At 39.5% G+C, this 19,146-nt stretch overlaps 1 protein-coding gene across 3 annotated transcripts in view; it reads left to right on the top strand.

Annotated features, from left to right (window-relative positions):
• Window positions 1-19,146, top strand: part of SEMA5A (semaphorin 5A) — a 546,230-nt gene that overhangs the window by 110,365 nt on the left and 416,719 nt on the right. The gene's annotated exons all lie outside the window — the stretch shown is intronic.

Consider the following 19,146-nt stretch of genomic DNA (forward strand, 5'->3'; position numbering starts at 1 on the left):
ACTGATCATCTGTGTCCACTGGGAAGCTTCTCATGTCCAGATGTGCCCACTCCAGAGATGTAGTCACTGCAGGAGTGGCATGGAAGTTGCTAACTCTTTCGCCTCTGTAGTTATTACAGTATCTGTGTTGGGCAGAGACCCTTGAGTACTTTGCCTTTTGTGAGTTCCTATTATCCCTCTATTAATCTTCTGTTTCCCCAGTGGCTTGTCTAATAGTTGCTCTCATTCAGATGTTCCACTTCTACAAGATGATATCTGTGTGTGCTGTTTATCAATGGCATGTTTGGTAACAGAAAATGTAATATTCAGTCCTTCACAAGTGAGAGATTTAAGGTCTGGTATTTTTTGACTCATCATACCTAGAAACAAGTGCTTTATAGCACTGAAAAGAGGAGACTCCTAGTTTACCAGTGGGATAAACTTACATCTTGGCAGGTTCTGAGATACTGGACCATAACATCACAGCATTATTATATATGAAAAAATAAAGTAATTTTAGAGGTTTATGAAACTGTATTAATTACAACATTTTTCTCCTACAGAGACTTGTACAATTGATTCTAAGGCACCTGACTTCACAATAACACTTAAAAAACTGTATCAAAGAATTTTAAAATAGCTGTTTCTCCCCCCTCCCCCCCAATATATACAGATATTTAGGAGCACTTGTCTGAGATGACTTTCGTAACTCATGGCTTTGTCTGAATAATGTGACCGTACTAAACTCATACTGATAAAACTATTGTACCACACCACACCAGCAAGTATTACAGCAGTTGCATATTACAGTATAGTTACACTTCTATTTTTAAAAAATAACAGTAGTATGAATGTTTTAACATTCTCACATATGGCTTAAATTTTTGTTTGGGGGGTTTGACTCTGATAACATTTTCCTGTTTTATACTCTATAAAAAGCTGACAGTGTGTTAATTAAGGAAGAAAACATGAAAAAGGTGTGATTAGTTTGAAATAATCACATCCTTGACATATGAGGAGAGATGAAGCACAGTTTTGTGTTCCTAATCCCCAGAGTTCAATTATCTTGTGACCATTGCCAACCTTCCAAATTATTTCTTTTGTTAGGATGAAATATCTTCAATTTTATGTAGTGATTGGAACTATTTTGATCAGTGAGTGTGATATTAGGATATTTCAGGATATATATTAAGATGTTTCAGTTTTGAGGGTCATAGTGATTCATCTTGTATTCAATGAAAATTAAAGGTTAGTCAAATGGGATGCATCTCTATCAGTGCATTGTGCCAAACAGGACATACCATGTAAAATAAATTCATAATATATTGTGGTCAGAAGTATTTTTACTCCTGATCACTCATTCATTAATGCTAAAAGTGACACACTAAATGGTAGTAAGAGGAAAAAAGGGTGTTAGAAATCTCTGTGTGTCATTAATTTGTGAAAGTGGATATGGCTTGTAATTCCTTTTGTGGATGGAAAAGACATTTCCTTAGGCCCTTAATGAGGGGCAGTGTAAAATGTGTTGCCATCATTTTAAAGAATCTTTTTGTACTTGTAGCCTTTGTTGGTTTTAATTTTATGACTTGATCCTTTTCTCTGTTAAAAATAAATTCATCCTTTGTTTTATTTTAGTAACCCAAGACCTAAAAGTAGTTTTTTTCAAATGCATTGCAAGAACAAGTTAAATTGTTGCCAAAATCAGGTGAGCGAACCAAAAGCTTGCAGCATGCAAGGTAACATGCTAACATTTAACATTAATTTTCACTGTGAACGTTTGATCAAGAGAACTCTTTCCCATCCAATACCTGGTGCATTAAAAATATGTTGAGAAGAGCTACAGATGAGTTGCTATGGTATTTGAAAGTTCAATCTTAACAGCTTTACTGGTTATAAAAATACTATGACAAGTGTAGTGGGACATTGTCCCTTGGTCTTAATCATTCATTATATCAAGAATAGTACTCAACCAAAATAGAGAAGCAAAACCTGGTTTACATTATAAAATTAGAACATTAAAAAAGTGCAATAAAATTTTGAGCATCCTGTTAGCAGTGAAGCCATGAATCCCAGTTTTTACTAGATTAGTCCCTGTGTGGAGAACTGGTTATTGTGAATTGTGTTTTAAAAGATACTGTTTTCCACCATTTTCACTATATGCGCCATAAACCTAAAAGGTTCAAGAATGTCATGTGCACTGAAAGGAGACAATCATTTCCATTATGAGCTCTTGAATTTAAGTATAAAGATTTTGCAATATGATTCTTAGGCCATGTCTATACTAGTGTGCTTACAGCGGCACAGCTGTACTGATGCAGCTGCACTGCAGTAAGATCGCTTGTATAACCACTCTATGCTGACGGGAGAGAGCTCTTCCAGTATAATAAAACCACCTCCGCATCGGTGGGAGAGCTTCTCCCGCCAATGCAATGCTCTCCACGCCGGCACGTCTGTCTGTGTGTAACTTATGTCATTGGGGTGGTGTTTTTTCACACCCCTGAAGGTCATAAATTATAGCGACAAAAGTGGTCCTGTAGACATGGCCTTAGTCAAGGGGGAAGATCAAACAAGATGAGACATTTACATCATAGTGAATTTTAATGCAGATAATCTTATGTGAAAATATTAGTAATCTACTGTTTACAAGGTAGTAATTAGATTTGATCTAAGCCTAAAAATCTAAACTGGATGAGTAAATAAGCAGTTAGAATAATGCAACTTGTCTCAATGGAGCAGCTTGGGAACACCCACCTAAAGCTGTTTCCAAGCAGTAATTGGTTTTTCCTCCATTGGCCATTTGTTTTGGCTGGTCTCACAATATTTGGTTAGACTTATAAATATAATATATAAAATATATCCATCCTGTGTGCAACAGTTCAGTTTAAAAATGCTCAGTGCTCCAACAGAAAGACAAAGTTGATTAACCTTATTCTTGTCATATAATGGAATAATTGAAAGCCTCACATTCATAATAGCTTTTCCCCCTCCCCCCTGCCCATACTCCTGTTTTTTTAAGAGCTGGCTTCATTTGCGGTACAGCACCAAGTGTCTTTTATTTCCGAGTGGCTGTTAGCATTTCCTGTGAGACGGAGAGCTGGCTTCCTCATTAGTCCATTGGGAGCAATTATAGGTATTGTGCAACTGAAGCTGGGGCTGAATGAATTCCAGTCTCTTTTTTCTTGTTTGTTTTTGTGGAGGCTGGTGGGAATGCTTGCTGTGATTTGAATGCAATTCTTATCAGGGCTGCAACTTTTCTTTCCCTTTGTTGATACCAAGGGGACAGTTTTGGCATCTTTATACAGTTTTCTGCTTTTAGAAAGTGGACCACACATTAGAAGCAATGTGCCTGCAGAAATAAATTGAAAGTGAACAGAGGAGCTCCCTTTGGTGATCTTGGTGCAAATGAAGATGTTGTTTGTGCAGTGACAGTTTCCATACAGTACATTCCTGAGGGGGGCAGAGTTTATGCTGCCATTCTAACTTTTTCCCTCTCCTCCATTCTTTAAAGCTTTGTCACAACAGCAAGAGTCAGAGCTGAACAAAGCCGTACTAGTAAGGCTGCTGGCACAGTCTGCTTGACAGAAAAATAGACAAATGTAGAATGGGGGAATGTGTCAAAAGCAGTAGACCATACCTCCCTACAGAGTTCATAATGTGTGGTTAGCTGCATTAGGTGGATGGCTAAACCGGGATGATTGTACACATTTTCCTGAAAGTGATTTTTTGGGGAAGAGGCAGGAGGTTACTTTTATTGACAATCTACACCTCACTAGGCAGATGTGACATGTCTGCAAAAGGGATTTGTCATTTTGCCCTCTACAGTCAACTGCTGCTGTCAAAACGGAGGAATTTTTCATCTCCAAAGGTGTAACCTGGTAGGCTGTCTGATCTGTAGAGAAAAACTCAAGTTGATCCTGATTTTTCACTTACTCTTATAGCTTTTGTTAATATTGATAAACCTTGAATAATAGTGTGACTGCTTTTTAACTTGCGGCTTGTCAATTAAAGACCTGCACCCAGGAAGTTATCATAAGAACCTGAGAACATAAGAGTGGTCATTCTGGGTCAGACCAATAGTCCATCTAGCCCAGTATCCTGTCTTCCAACAATAGCCAATACCAGGTGCTTCAGGGGGGATGAACAGAACAGGTAATCATCAAGTGATCCATCCCCATTCTCAGCTTCTGGCAAACAGAGGTTGTCCTGTTCTACTTGGCACTGGTGAGGCCTCAGCTGGAGTACTGTGTCCAGTTTTGGGCACTGCCTTTACACTTTAAGGAAGATGTGAACAAATTGAAGAAAGTCCAGAGGAGGGCAGCAAAAATGATAAGAGTTCACAAAACATGACTTATGAGGAAAAGTTAAAAGAACTGGGAATGTTTAGTCTAGAAAAAAGAAGGCTGCAGGGGGACATGATAAAGGTCTTTTAATAAGTAAAAGATTGTTATAAAAAGGATCATGATCAATTACTCTCCCTGTCCACTGGAGGTATGTCAAGAAGTAATGGGTTTAATCTGCAGCAAGGGAAATTTAGTTTAGGTATTAGGAAAAACTGTCTAACTATAAGAATAATTAAAATTCTGGAATAGAATTCTGAAACCAAGGGAGGCTGTGGAATCCTCATCATTGGAGGTTTTTAAGAACAGGTTGGCCAGAAACCTGTCAAGGAAGTCTAGATTTACCTGGTCCTAACTCAGCACTGCGACTGACTTACATTACCTATTGAGGTCACTTCCAGACCTACATTTCTATTATTCTATATCTGGGCTGACAAACATCTTGTCCTTTGTATGTGATACAGTTAATACCATAAACAGGATGCATTTCCCAGGAATCATCTGATTAATCATTCTTTATTTTGATATGCAATATATGTAATATAATAGAAAATAGAAGGAAAAAGTCGGTTCAGTTTTGTATTTCCATCTGGATCTGGCTTTATTTTGATTAGAAATATGTAATAGCAGAGATTTAAAGATTGTTTTCTATTCTCCTTTTGCCACTGAAAAACAGAGGAGGGAAAAAAAGGGAGAGAACAAGAGGAAACAAGAGACCTGAAACCTGAAAAATTGTTGTTTTTGGAAAACTGAGTGAATATTTTAGGTTTTTCAACTTTTTTTTTTTTTTTTTTTTTTTAAAACAAAAATTGAAAAATTTTGAAAAAGCCAATATTTTACGTATAAATCTTTGTTCTTGAAAAACTGACATTTTTCATCAAAACGTTTTTAATGAAATTTTTTACCAACTCTGTCTGAATGCTTTTAAGAGCACAATGTGTTTCTCTGACTCAAAATCTAAGACAAATAGGTGAGTCATTGTAAACTGCTTAGGCTGCACTGTGTTTGCATGTTCAAGCTAAATAACCTTCTTTCTTTGTGCCCCCACACATTCCCATTTGAAATCTATGTAGTTTGGGTGTACAAATAATGCAATATCAGTGACAGATTTTTTTCGGCTCTATAGATAGCACAATATTCACTTGAGTTAGATGTGATGGAGCTCTTCTGTAAAAATTTATGAATACTGTGTGCTGACCTGGTTATTGGGATGGTTACTGTATAAATATATTGGTTTTGTTTAACAGTGGGCTATGAGGAAAAAGCAGGAAGAATGGCTTAGATAAGCCCCTCCCCAATAAATACTTGGAGGTTGTTACAGGGTAATGGGTGAGTTTCTGGCTTGACCTGATGCAGAGCATACTGGAGTGTTCTGGTCTAAAAGAGCAAAAAATCTGGGAACTGACAAGAACAAAACAATAGTGGCAGGGTTAAAAAGACTGCCTTTCCAAAGGGGAGGCAGTTGTTGGGGAGGTATTCAGATGGAACAGACTGACACCCAAGACCTACTAGTGTATTGTGTAGGCTGCCAACTCAGGAGGGCCAGGATTTAGTTAAGCTAGACATTCATGTAAACTTAAAAAAAAAATCCTTCTTCTCTAACTGCTTTGTTCCTACTGTCAAAATTAAATAGCACTTTGGTTTTATGAAAGCTGTCTGGTCCCATATTCACCACAGGTCACAAACTTCTAGAGGGAAGATCTGCAGGTGCCAAACCCAGTCAGTTACTGGTAATATCTGTTGTTTTAGAATGGATGATAAGACATACCTAGTCTCTGCCTTCATAGGTGATGAAAATGTTGACAGTGGAATAAAATCATTTTATGAGGTAAAACTCTTAGGGAGTTGGGAAAGTTTCACCATAATTAAATTAATAGAGCTTGTTTTGGTGATAATTATAGCATCCTTGTAATGTTTTTCATACTAAATTACTGATATGAATGCTCAGCTTTATCCCTAGTGGATAGACTTGACAGGTCCGTACAGGAAGAGTGAGATGTTCCTGCCTTCTACTAGTCTTGGGGTCACACCTTGGGGGAGTGTGAGTAACTGCTAAACCTCCCTACCAGGATCATGGTGAAGTCTTCATCGGCAGAGAATATGGAAGAACACATCAGTATTGAGGAGGGTAATGAAGCATATGCCTTGTGATGGCTCATAAGGGCAAGCTACATTGTATATGCAGCCATTGGCCAGTCACTACACCCAGGGAGAGGTGAAGCTCTTTAGCTCAGGTTGGCAGCTCATCTAGGAGAAGGAGAATTTTGAATACAAAAGCTGCTCAGCTGCAGTGCACCAGCACAGCACCAGCTGCTTCAGCGAGAGAGTGAGAGAGGCTCTGCACAAACCTCTCTTACTTAAATCCATTCATAATGCGGGTTGTTCAGCCTTATTTAACATATTTAACCCAATCAATTTACCAGAATACTGTGATGAAAATACAACATGGTTTTACAAAAGGTAGATCATGCCAGACCAACCTGATCTTCTTTGAGAAGATAACAGATTTCTTAGACAAAGGGAATGCAGTGGATCTAATTTACCTAGATTTCAGTAAGGTATTTGATATGGTTCCACATGGGGAATTATTAGTTAAATTGGAAAAGATAGGGATTAATATGAAAATTGGATAAAGAACTGGTTAAAGGGGAGACTACAATGTGTCATACTGGAGGAAGGTTACTAGTGGAGTTCCTCAGGGATCGGTCTTGGGACCAATCTTATTTAATCATTTTATTACTGACCTTGGCACAAAAGTGGGAGTGTGCTAATAAAGTTTGTGGATGACACAAAGTTGGATGTATTGCCAATACAGAGAAGGACCGGGATATCATACAAGAAGATCTGGATGACCTTGTAAACGGAAGTAATAGAAATAGGATGAAATTTAATAATGGAAAGTGCAAGGTCATGCATTAATGATTAATAACAAAAAAATTGGCAATAAAATGGGGACGCATCAGTTGGAAGTGTCAGAGGAGGAGAAGGACCTGGGCATATTTGTTGATCACAGGATGAGTATGAGCTGCCAATGTGATGTGGCTGTAAAAAAAGCTAATACAGTCCTAGGATGCATCAGGCAAAGTATTTCTAGTAGAGATAGGGAGGTGTTGATACCATTATACAAGACACTGGTGAGATCTCATGTGGAATATTGTGTGCAGTTCTGGTCTTTCATGTTTAAGAAAGATTAATTCAAACTGGAACAGGTGCAAAGAAGGGCTACTAGGATGATCCAAGGAATGGAAATCCTGTTTTATAAGAGCAGACTGAAAGAGCTTGGCTTATTTAGCCTAATCAAAAGAAGGCTGAGGGGAGATAGTTACCTATATTCAGTTTCCATTGACTTCATTTCCCCCCTGGATGGAGGACTTATCATTCTCAGCTTGCAATAGCTCTGTTCCCTGGTGGCTGTCTAGTGATGAATCATGCCAAAAATGGCTTCTGTCTTTGCTTATACTATATTTTCCAAACTTCAATGACTTCATTTCAAAAGACAGGATGACCTCATGCTGCTCTTCCCTACTGTATGTAAATTGGATTTCCATTGTTTTGATTCCATCATGCTTAATTTACGTTGGAGACAGGTAAATAGCTGCCTTCTCTCCTGTCAGGGAGAAAGCCTGTTTTGCCTTTTGTTTGGTCACAGATTGGAAAGCCTAATATCGACAAGTATCCATAATTCCTTATGCAGTGTTAGTACATACAATTCACAATAATCATCAGTGTGCCATAGGCTTTCATAAAATACCTCACTTTATATACTTTTATAATACAGTAATATTATATACAATCAGTTGATTCAGTTGCTTATCATTTGTGGTTCATTTTCCCCCTCCCCCATCTTTATAGACGAGAAAAGATTTGAAATGTATTCTTTGGAAAGTAAAACCAGACCAAGGTTCTCTCTCATACTGGGTGTAAACACCATGTTGTCTTCTCTCCCATTTGTTAGTGTGAGGTTTGCCTCCACCCCCTTGTTAGCTTGATGGGTCTGTTTACATGATATGTAAATATATTCTCATTGTCTTCCAAAGTACTTTGGAAATAACTCCCAAGTAGGGAAAACACATTCCTTTGTCTAGTGCAGATCTCCTGGAATGCGTGGTTTAAACACATTTTAGTCATAATTCTAGCATATTGCCATATCTCTTAATACCCACTATATATATATATACATTGCACAAGTACATTAATGAGTGAGATATTAGTTTTCAAATGATACCTTACAAGGCATATTTTGTATGAAGATCGTTACAATAATGTGCAGGGTAAGAATGCAGGAATGCTTAGTGTCACACCATGGATCTTGAAAGTGTGGGGGGGATTGATCATCATAGTAGTAGAATATGTCTGTAAGTTTTGTGTCTGTTTTTTTGGCAGGGTCTGGTACTGCCTTGAGTTGGTGAGTCCTGGGGCTGGTTCACACTTACTGCACGATTTGGCGGAAGTTGACGGGAGTTACGCAAACTACTTAACTGACGTCGATTGCTCTGCTTCCCTTCTGCGCACTGTTCTCACTGTGCTGAGACGACAGGAACAGTGTTCCCATCAACTCCGCGCTATGCTACTTGAGGGGGTGGACTTACTCAGTCGACTTTCTGATCGATTGAGCAGGTCTCACTGACCGCTCAATCAATCAAGAAAGATCGATCTGGCAGCGGCGATTTTGCCACCGTCAGTCTGAACATAGACTGGTCTCTGGGAAGCTTGCTTCTGATGATGAGCTTAGTAAGGTTGGTGGGTTGTATGAAGACCAGAAGACAGTGGCTGGGAAAGATTTCTGTCAGAATGTGGTCATTATCGAGCATGGGTTTCAAGTGTTTACTGAGACCCCGTATGGGTTCCAATGTGGTGTAGTAGGTGACAACTAGGGGTATGCAATTGGAATTGTTTTTTTCTCCCCTGTATTGAGTCAGGTTCTCTTGGTGTAGTTGGGTTGCCCAGTCCATGATGCAATCTAATTCTCTGGTGGAGTTTATTTGTTTGGTGAAGGCAGTTTTAAGTGGGTTAAAGTGTGTATTTCAGACTTTCTTCTCGGATCATATTCTGTGGTATCTGAGTGCCTACCTGTAGATAACAGATTTCTTGGTGTGTTTAGGGTTGTTACTGGATTTGTGAAGGTAAGTGTGGTGAGCCACGGGTTTCTAGTATATACTTGTATGCAGGGTTTGATTGTTGAAGCTGATTGTGGTGTCCAGGAAGTTGATGCTCCCGTGAGAGTCTTCTACAGAGAGTTTGATGGGTAGGTGGTGGTTGCTGAAGTTGTGGTGGAAATCTATGTGTGAGTTTAGGTCATCTGACCAGAGGATGAGAATATCATTGTTATATCTCAGGTATATCATTGGTTTCATGGTGTATTTGTCACAAAATTCTTTTTCAAGATGGCCAATGAAGAGGTTGGCATGTTGGAGAGGCTTCCTAGTACCTATGGATGTTCCCATGATGTGGATAAAGTGTTTGTAATTGAATGTAAAAGTGTTATGGGTGAGGATGAAATAGATGAGTTTGGGGTGGATATCTGTGTGTTGTCCATTATTTTGTAGATATTTGAGGCAGGCAGCGGTGGTATGATGGTAAGGGATGTTGCTGTATAGGGTGGTGACATGTGGCATGGATGGTGTTTTAAGGGAGGTTGTTAGTGCTGCTGGGTTTCTAGAGGAAATTGGTTTTCTCTTGGAGGAATCTGGCCCTTTTGTGTGGTGAGTGATTTGAGAATGGTTTCTATGAATCCTGATATTCCTTCAGTAAGAGTACTGTGGTCAGATATAACGGGCCTGTCTGGGTTCTCTTGTTTGCGTATCTTGAGAAACATGTAGAAGGTCCCTAACATGTAGAAGGTCATGAGAAACATGTAGAAGGTCCTGGGTTTGTGGGGAATGAGGATGTAGAGTTTTTCTCTTGGAGTTGTTTGGGGAAGCGTTTGATGATATCCTTTAATTCCTGGGTGAACAGTGGTGTGGGTCTTTTTGAGTTCTAAATAATAGGTGGTGCTGAAGAGTTTTTGGCTGGCTTTGTTGACATAGTCATTGTCATGGATGGCACCCCCTTTGTCTGCTGATTTGATCACTATCTGGTTGGTTGGATTTCGGGGACTTTATAGCTGTTCTGTTGGACGTGGAGACAGTGTGGTTGAGGTGATGTTTGCTGAGGATTTCAGTTTTATCATCATGAATTTTTATTTGACTGCATTATGTGTTGTAAAGTTATACATTCTTTATTTTGCCATCAAAAAAAGGTTTCAACATATTTGGGGAAAGATTAGTATAAAATATTTAAAGGCTCACTAATACATTTAACAAAAAGCAAGGCTAATACCCCTCCATTCCAAAATTGGATCCTGGACCAAATGCATTTTGGGTGTAACTCCACTTAAGTCAGTGGAGTTATATCAGGGAAAAATTTGGCCTTCTATCTTTTAAATGAAGTGGATACACTCCATTGTTTAAACATTTTTGCAGCATCTAAACCAACAAAGTCGATAAACCAGCTTGTGGAACAAACTGACTCAGATAAAAACTGCCTTAGATGCTAAACACAGAACATTTTAATGGCCTTTTGTTTGGGCATTATTACTTCAGCTGTACAATTATGGGAGTCTGCTGCATATGACCAGGCGCTGTCTTCATAACCTCAAGATATATATACTCAGGTTTTTTCTCCTTCAAATTATCCTCTTGGATTCTGCCAGACAACGTATAATTTTTCCCCCTAGCAGTGCATGCTGGAGGAAGTAGTGGGTGTGATTCTTTCTGCATTGTTAGGCAATGAGCTCTATCAGCAGCTGCAATTTTCAAGATTAGTCCCTTCATAATTATTTGGCATCTGCAGTACCTGCATGAATGTTTGATCTGGTTTTCCAGAAGTCTGGGCTCAGACTGAGATATTGTGACCGTGAAGCCACTTTTCCTGGAACAATTTCACCTTCTTATTATTATAGCAGAGATTCACTCTAACTTAAATTATGGTTTGCACATTGCAGTGCATTGAAACAATTTGGAATTTGATTTTATTTAACTATAACTGGGGTTTAACTATATCCAAGTTCACTTTAAACAGATTCCACTGTATCTGAAAGCTTCAGCTCTGACATTTTATCACACATTTGTACTTGATTTGTATTTGATTGTAAGCTCCTCAAGGATGGGTCTGTGTCTTTCTATATTTGTAGAGTGCCTAGCACAATGGGGCCACAGTCCTAACTGTGACCTTTGGGCAGTGACACAGTACAAATAATGAATGCCATTCACTTTTGGGCTGCAAGCACTGCTCTTCACTAGGCATTTCAAAACACATCTACCTAGGGTTACCATCCAGCTGATATTTTACTGTCAAATTCTAGTCTTCTAACGTAACAACAACAACATGCACTGATAGTGCTTTGTATCTGTAGATTTTAGAGCACTTAAAGTTGTGTGAGTGTTATTGTCCTGTTTTACAGATGGTAAAACAAAGATACAGTGAGGTAAACAAGATGTACAAGATCACACTTCAAATCAGCAGCATAACTTAGAAAATTATCCAGGTCCCCTCAGTTTACTTGTAAACATCTGTCCCTTAAATAAGTGTGCTACAGAGAATTTAACAGCAGTAGTCCAGTTGGTATTTTGCAGCACAAAAATATAAAATTTTTCTTTCAAAATGGTAAATTAAATGGTATAAGAATATGATATTTTGTTGCATGTGGTAGGTATGAAAATGTTGAAGGTATTGAAAGATAGCTTATCTTCAGCCAGAACTGATGAACATTTTTGCAAAATTTAACAAAAACTTTTCAAGCTTCTAGAGAGAATTTATGCATCACAACATTCTGTGTTGACAACTTTGGTTTATGTCTGATGTGCTTCTTTAATGTAGCATTTATTTCCTTTCTGAGACCCAGTCTTTTCCTTTAACTGGTTCTACCATTCTTAGCTTGTTTAAAAATCACTTGAGGGGAGGAAACCTTGTATAATATAATACTTTTGTCAGAAGGTTTCAGAGTGCTTTAGAATAATTTATTTAAGCTTCACTACACCACTATGATGATGCTAACTATTTCCGTAGGTACTTCGGTACCATTTCATAGCTTTGTTTGCTGATCTTCAATGTAGTATCATTATCTGTGATCATGGAACAGTCTTAACCTGTTGTGATGGAAGTGCTGACACAATTTTTACTATAGTGATATAAATTGTGTCAATGCAACAAGAACAAACACTTTCATAGGTGTTTAAAGACTTGAGTGATTTGTAAGAAAAGAGAACATAGTTTATAAAGCAGATAGCATTTCCAACATCTTTTAATAACAGGCTGATATTACTCATGTAAAATGTATTTGGTTTTGTTGGGATACAATATGTCCGATATATTATCTTTTGCTCTATCAACTTCAACCTAAGAGCTCTGGTTGATTTACTTATATGGCATATTCTGATCTATATTTTTCCCGTCAGCATTATATTTCACATACTGACTCCTAATGTCTTCTCCATTGATCTGATTAGGCATTTCAAAATCATGGACAAGGTTCTCTCACTTGGGAATCTAATATTTACCAAAAATCTCCCCTCCAATAACATGAGAAGAGGGGACAAGGTCCTTAATGTTCCTGCAGCAGGAGTCCTGCTATATTCTTCTCCCTCTCTTTTGGAACCCACAGCAAACCCCACAAACTCATCTGTAGGCTCTGGGATCTGTGAGGTTTCTGGTGATACAGCCTATTTATTGGACAGTGTTTTCTTATCCTATATAAACTCTTGGATTTGTTTGTTTTGAGTTCTGTTTGATTTGAGGGAAATATGATGATTTGAATTAGCCAAAAAACAAAATTCAGTATCCCAGCAAGCATATTAATTTTTTTCTCCTTTGCCTTTTCCTATTAGTCAGGGTCAGTGACTCTTGTTCTTCATCTGCTAGTGTTCCTGTGAAGTGAGTCTTCCAAGCTGACACTGACCTCCTTCATGTCCTCTTTCAGCGTCGCGAACCGCCTATTTCTGGATCCCTCTTGTGGTCTTTGTTCTGTGACTACCAGATCGTTGTGCTCTCTGGCCAACATATCCCATCTCTTGTCATCTCTCATAATCGTGTTGCTATTCCCTCAGCTTTTCCATGATGGAGCTACCTGCATTGGGCTCACACCGTTTCACTGCGTAGCCTGCCAGCTCTTGTCTTACTCAGCATCCACCTGAGCATTCTCATTTCAGCAATGTGAAGTAGTTTTTTTTCTTTGCTCCTCATTGGCCAGCATTCCAACCTATATATCCACTTTGCTCTTTAGTTTACTTGGCATATTCTTATCTCAGGGAATTTCTGTCAGCTCCTTCCCTTTGCACCAAGCTCTCTTCATCTGACTCATATTAATATTTATGGCATATTCCTTATCCCAGAGGGTCAACTTAAATTGTTCCCACCATTCCAGATCAACTTTCATAAAGACGAATATGAAATCTCAGTTTAATTTAATTATATCCTTAAACTTATTTGATGAAGAGTGATATGTTCCCCTCCAGCATGAAAATGTATGGAAAGGAACAAAATAATCCAGAAGTCATGTAGTGTTGAAGGGTGGGCATCTATTAACTAACCCCCATTTTTAAAACAGGAATTTCAGTTTGCATAAGAGGAAGAATAAGCTGTATAGAGCAGTTGTTCCCTAACTCCTCCCCACACTGGCCACACAACCTAATATAGGTTGATATCTGCGTGTAGCGCCCTGATAGGGTGACCATACGTCCCATCGACTTTTTTGGCAAAACTGGGCATTTGTCCCGTTTGCTCTTGCCAACTGATGATCAGTTGCAAAAGCAAACAGGACAAATGCCCAGTTTTGCCAAAATAGTGGGGTGTGCCCCTGTAGGAGGGGAATGGAGGAATGTTTGGGGTGGCGAGCAGTGACACCAGTGACACCAGTCTCTGTATGGCAGGGCTCGGGCTGTCAGCCTCTGGCGGTCGGGCTTGGGCAAGCCCTGCTCATGGGGAGAGGGCTTGGGCCTGCCCCATCTGGTGTCATTTGTGCCAGCCCATCAATGTAAACTATAGCATCTTAGAGGCTGCTGTAATTTAGGCCCACTGGCAATGATTTCCATGGGATGCTGTGGCTATTGTGAAATGGTGTAGTATAGGCATGCTCCATCTGCTCCGAACACATCCCCTTCTATCCACTATGCCAGAACAATTGATGCAAATGCCAGCTATGCCATTTTATGCCACCTGAGAGCTCTCGTATATGGGGAAATTCTGAGCTGACCAGTTAAGGCAGATTCCACCATTGTGTTCTGCCTGAGTGGTGCGAAGTGGGCAGAATAGGAGGAGAGAACCTCAGCTATAGTATTTAAAGAAGTAAACTTGATCTCTGGCTTGTCCTAATTCATTTTATAAATGGATATTTTTCTAAAGATATTAATAAGGTTGAATAGTCTTGGCACTGTGTTACACTGATCTGTAGCATATAGGAGGATATTAACTGTATGAACTCTTTCCTCATATGCCTTTTTTCCATATCTGATTGCTTTTGACATTTTTTTATTTTGATGGCACGGATTGGTAGGTTCAGGACTATATATTCAACAGCAGTGAGAATAAGCGCCATCCTCTATCGTATCTTTAAATGTGGTGCCCTGTTTAGGAAATCTGCTCGAGGGCTAATATTAGGTTGCTTTTATTGTGGTTCAAGTTTATTAAATAGATTAGAAGCTTTAAAATATTGTCATAAACCTATTTTATGTAAAATCCTGCATGATTTGGAAGAATTAACATGGGGAGGGTCTTCTTCTAGTCTTTGCACTAGTATTCTGGCCAAAATATTATAGTCTGTACTAAAGTAGTTAACAGTTATTGCAGAACTCCCTAGGATGATGGATTATCAGATAATTGCTTTGTTCTAACATTCCTCCTCCTCCATCCTGTGCAATAACAGGCAAAGAATTTCACTGAATGTCTTGTAGATTTCTATAGGATGTCTATCCAGGTGAGTTTTCTTCCCATTGGTTAGTGACATTAGGCTGCCTAAAACCACCCAGTCTTCCAAGTTAATTTCTAGTTAATTTATGATTCATCAAGCTGAGGTATCTCCACTGTGATAGTGTCTAAATTCTGAGAGAGAGGTTTTACCCTCTAACAGTGTCTTCATCAGAAAGCCTTAAAAGCATCAATTCTATCTACATTTGATAACAAGACTCCTATTATATGTACATATGCCTGTTATTTTGCTGTTAGCATTTTGCTTGTAATTAGAATAAATCGAATTAAAAATATGGTGAAAATCACCTACAGTATAAGGAAATTTCAGATGCAACTGAAAGAAATAGCAATAAATCTTAAACAGTGCCAAGAGAGGGCTTCCATATGACTGCTCACATATAGTTCACCAAATGGAAGCTATAGCTTTCAATAAAGTGAGTTTGTTTAGCCTTGTATTTGTGACTTTATTCTATTCAGTTATTTCCAATAAACTGTTGTTCTATTTATGTTAGGGAGGGGTGGGCTTTTCTAGGCAAGTACAGTGAACATTTTAACTGCACTAAATCCAGTTAACCATAATTTATTGTACTGAGATAGTGAAATAAACCAGGAGGTATTGCCAAGTGTGGCTGATTTGAAGGAACATCCTTCTTTTAACAGCTTCATATAGTAAAAGTGTAGGCTGGTCTGTTTTATAGATTTGTGAGTCATACTATTATATTATTATTTATTTATGGCTCATTATGTCCTGTATCAGCCTATCTATGTGGTTTGGGGTTTTTTTTTTGGCTTTTTCCTGGGGAGCGGGGTGGTGGGGGTTGGATGGTGGAGGGATTGTCTATTTCACAGTGTTTTAATTTGGAATTAAATTAAATCTGTTTGTGTTACAGAGTTATGAAATATTTGTTCACTTAAATGTGGATTTATTATTTTTTTAAGCAATACTTGTAATTGACAAGTATGGTCAAACTGTTTTAGGATTGATAGTGCAACCGATACTTAAATTTAGGCTTGGAAGGATTAGATTTTTATCAGTAAATCTCGGTAAACATCTTTTTCCCCCTCCACAAACACACTGAAGAAAAATATTTCCATTTATAGTAATCAAAATTTACAGACAGTCAAAGAAAGAAAAATGCTGCTTGAGAACTCATCAGCTTTCCCTACACTTCCCTTGTGTGTTTTACTGGCTAAAAATGTCCATTACACAAAGCACATCCTCATATTTTGTTTACCAGATCAACATTTCGGGGAAGTTCATACATGCTTAGTTAATATTTAGTAATGCACTATTATATTAGCTAGATCAAAATACTTGTATTTATACACTTCATAGCTGTTGGGTTTTTTGTTTGTTTTTTTAATCTTTTTTTCTCATAGCTTGTCAGAAAAACTGTAATATAGGTAAATTTTGTAACAATATCTCTGATTAAACGCAAGGTCATTTGGGCTGAGAAGCCTGATTCTGCAACCCTTGCTCACACTTGTGAGTGTCTCATACTCATCAAAGAGGGCACAGGATCTCATTCTGTTGGCAGGAATATTGTTTGAAAACCTCTTCAGCCATAATGTAATTTGAAATTCTGTGCTGCATTCAGAGATATTTTCTTTCATGATGAATGGGTTTTGGCCCATATTGGCACTAAATTAATTACAATTCACATAGCCTTAATACAAACTGTTGCAATGAGTCAGCAGGTGGCACCTAAGTGCTAACAGCGAAGTGGTGGAGGCTCAATGACTGAAAGGGGCAAGAAGCTGGAGGATTTTAGGACAATTGGGAACAGCTGGAGGATGGGCACCATCTTGTCTGTAGCAGTGTAGTGTATGTCGGGGGAGGAGGTAGAACTGTATTGCACTGGGTGGGGTGTGCGTGAATCCATGGAAAGGACTGTGATGAACACAGCTTAATAGGGCTGGTGATGAGTACTGTGGATTCAGACTTGCATGTGTCCCGAGGGCAGGAGAAGACTGGGGAGCAACTTACACCTTGCAGGCTGGAGGCACAGACTGAGCAGCTACCCGAGGATCAGCCTTTCCAGAGGCTAGCGCATCTCACCTGTGTGCACCACCGGTAGGATTAGAGGCAGCAGGTGGGGGGTGAAGGTTTGGGGCACCTATGAGGTAGGGGAAGGGATTGTGCTGTTGTTTCACTGTTGCTGTTGAATTCCCTTCAGTTTCCAAGCCCCATTCTGACCTGTTGGTCTGTCCCATTCCCTTGCCTAACATTCTTTGATATAAATGGTTACAAAACTCCTGTATGTGTAATTGGGTTTTGTGTCGGGAGTTTTCCAGACCCACATAAGCAAAATAGGGCAAATGCCCAACCCAGAGAGGAATAGGTGTAGGTTCATTACTTTAGCACATTTCTCAGCACCTGTGTCCAGCATGCGGGGCAGAAAGGAGGGGTTCATACACTGGTTCTTTCCCTTTTGAAGGAGACACAGAATGTACAGGGAATACAGTAAAAATAGCTGAGGTTTCTGGTTAGGAACATAGACAAAACAATCAGTTTATCATTTCTACAGAACTACCATTAGTGCAAAGCCCCAGTATAGCATGGTGAAGATGGCTTTTGGTGGTGTCATACAAGAAGAAATGACAAGACTAGCAAGAACTTGAGAGTAGGGTGAAAAAGAGAGTGCCGAGTTGAGGGTGATATTGTGCCTCTGAACTTTGGAGGTAGGAAAGATGGTGGAGTTACATTATGATGATAAAGAAAGAGTTTGAGGGTAGAGACTAAGGATCTGCACAGAGGTCATAGCTGAATTGGTGGAAACAGATAAGCTTATCTATAGTGTGGCACGGGCGGCTAGTTTAGCCCTCTCATGGGTACTGTGCCCTCTTCGGCCACAACTATGGTGTGCCTGGGTGGGAGCATGGGGGGGTCGGTCCCACCCTCTGCCCCGGGCCCCGACCCAGGGACCCTGTGTTGAGTAGTCTTCAAACTGCCCAGTCCGTGACTTACTCCCTTCCCTGGGTCACCTGTCTTTGGCCCCACTGCTTGCAGTCTGCTTCCTGGAACTGGGTGGGGAGGGGTTCTCCCTCAGGCCTGTGCCTTGGGTCCCTGGCCATAGCCAGACAGGTACCTTTGGGGTTGTAATATGTGGCAGTGGTTGCTCCAAGTCCTGTAGCCTAGCCTAGCCTAGCCTAGCCTAGCCGCTCCGCTCCGCTCCGCTCCTTCTCCTAACTCCCTTCCAGCTGCCCCTGTCTGCCTGACAGGGAGGCTTTTAACTGCTGGGGCAAGCTTCTTGATTGGCCTCAGCTGGCCTAATTGCCCCGGAGTAGCCCCAGCTGGATCACCCAGGGAACAAGGATTTGTTCATTCTGGGGCTAATATAGACCCCCTCGACTACTCTCCTGTAGCCATCAAGTCTGGCACTGTCACAATAGATAGAGGATATTTGGAGAAGACTTTAGGAATGTGATCAAAATCTTGAAGGACAGCAATGGATAAGTTACAAGAAGGGGAAAATAAGGAACCAGTAAAAAGGACTCTCAAGGAATAGTCAGCAACAGAGAACAAGAACTATGAGAGCACAATCACAGGTCCCTGGAAAAGAGAGGAAGCAAGGAATAAAAGAGTAACCGACAATGTCAGCAGGTAGATGAGGATGGCCTTTTCACCTGATTAGGAATCATAGAATCATAGAATATTAGAGTTGGAAGGGACCTCAGGAGGTCATCTAGTCCAACCCCCTGCTCAAAGCAGGACTAACCTCAGCTTTCCCAATTTCTTTCCCTATTTTTGATTCTGAAAATGTTGAAAGAACTAGTAGAAAAGGGCACTGCTTTTGAAGCCTTTGAGGTGTCTTTGGTGGTACAATTTCTCTGTATTTTGTTTTATGTGACATTGATTTTATACTGTGTATATTAACATAGTGCTGGT

This window comes from Emydura macquarii, unplaced genomic scaffold (genome assembly GCF_026122565.2).
Source record: "Emydura macquarii macquarii isolate MOO-44397 ecotype Brisbane River unplaced genomic scaffold, CSIRO-AGI_Emac_v2 contig_320, whole genome shotgun sequence".
Classification (NCBI taxonomy): domain Eukaryota; kingdom Metazoa; phylum Chordata; order Testudines; family Chelidae; genus Emydura; species Emydura macquarii.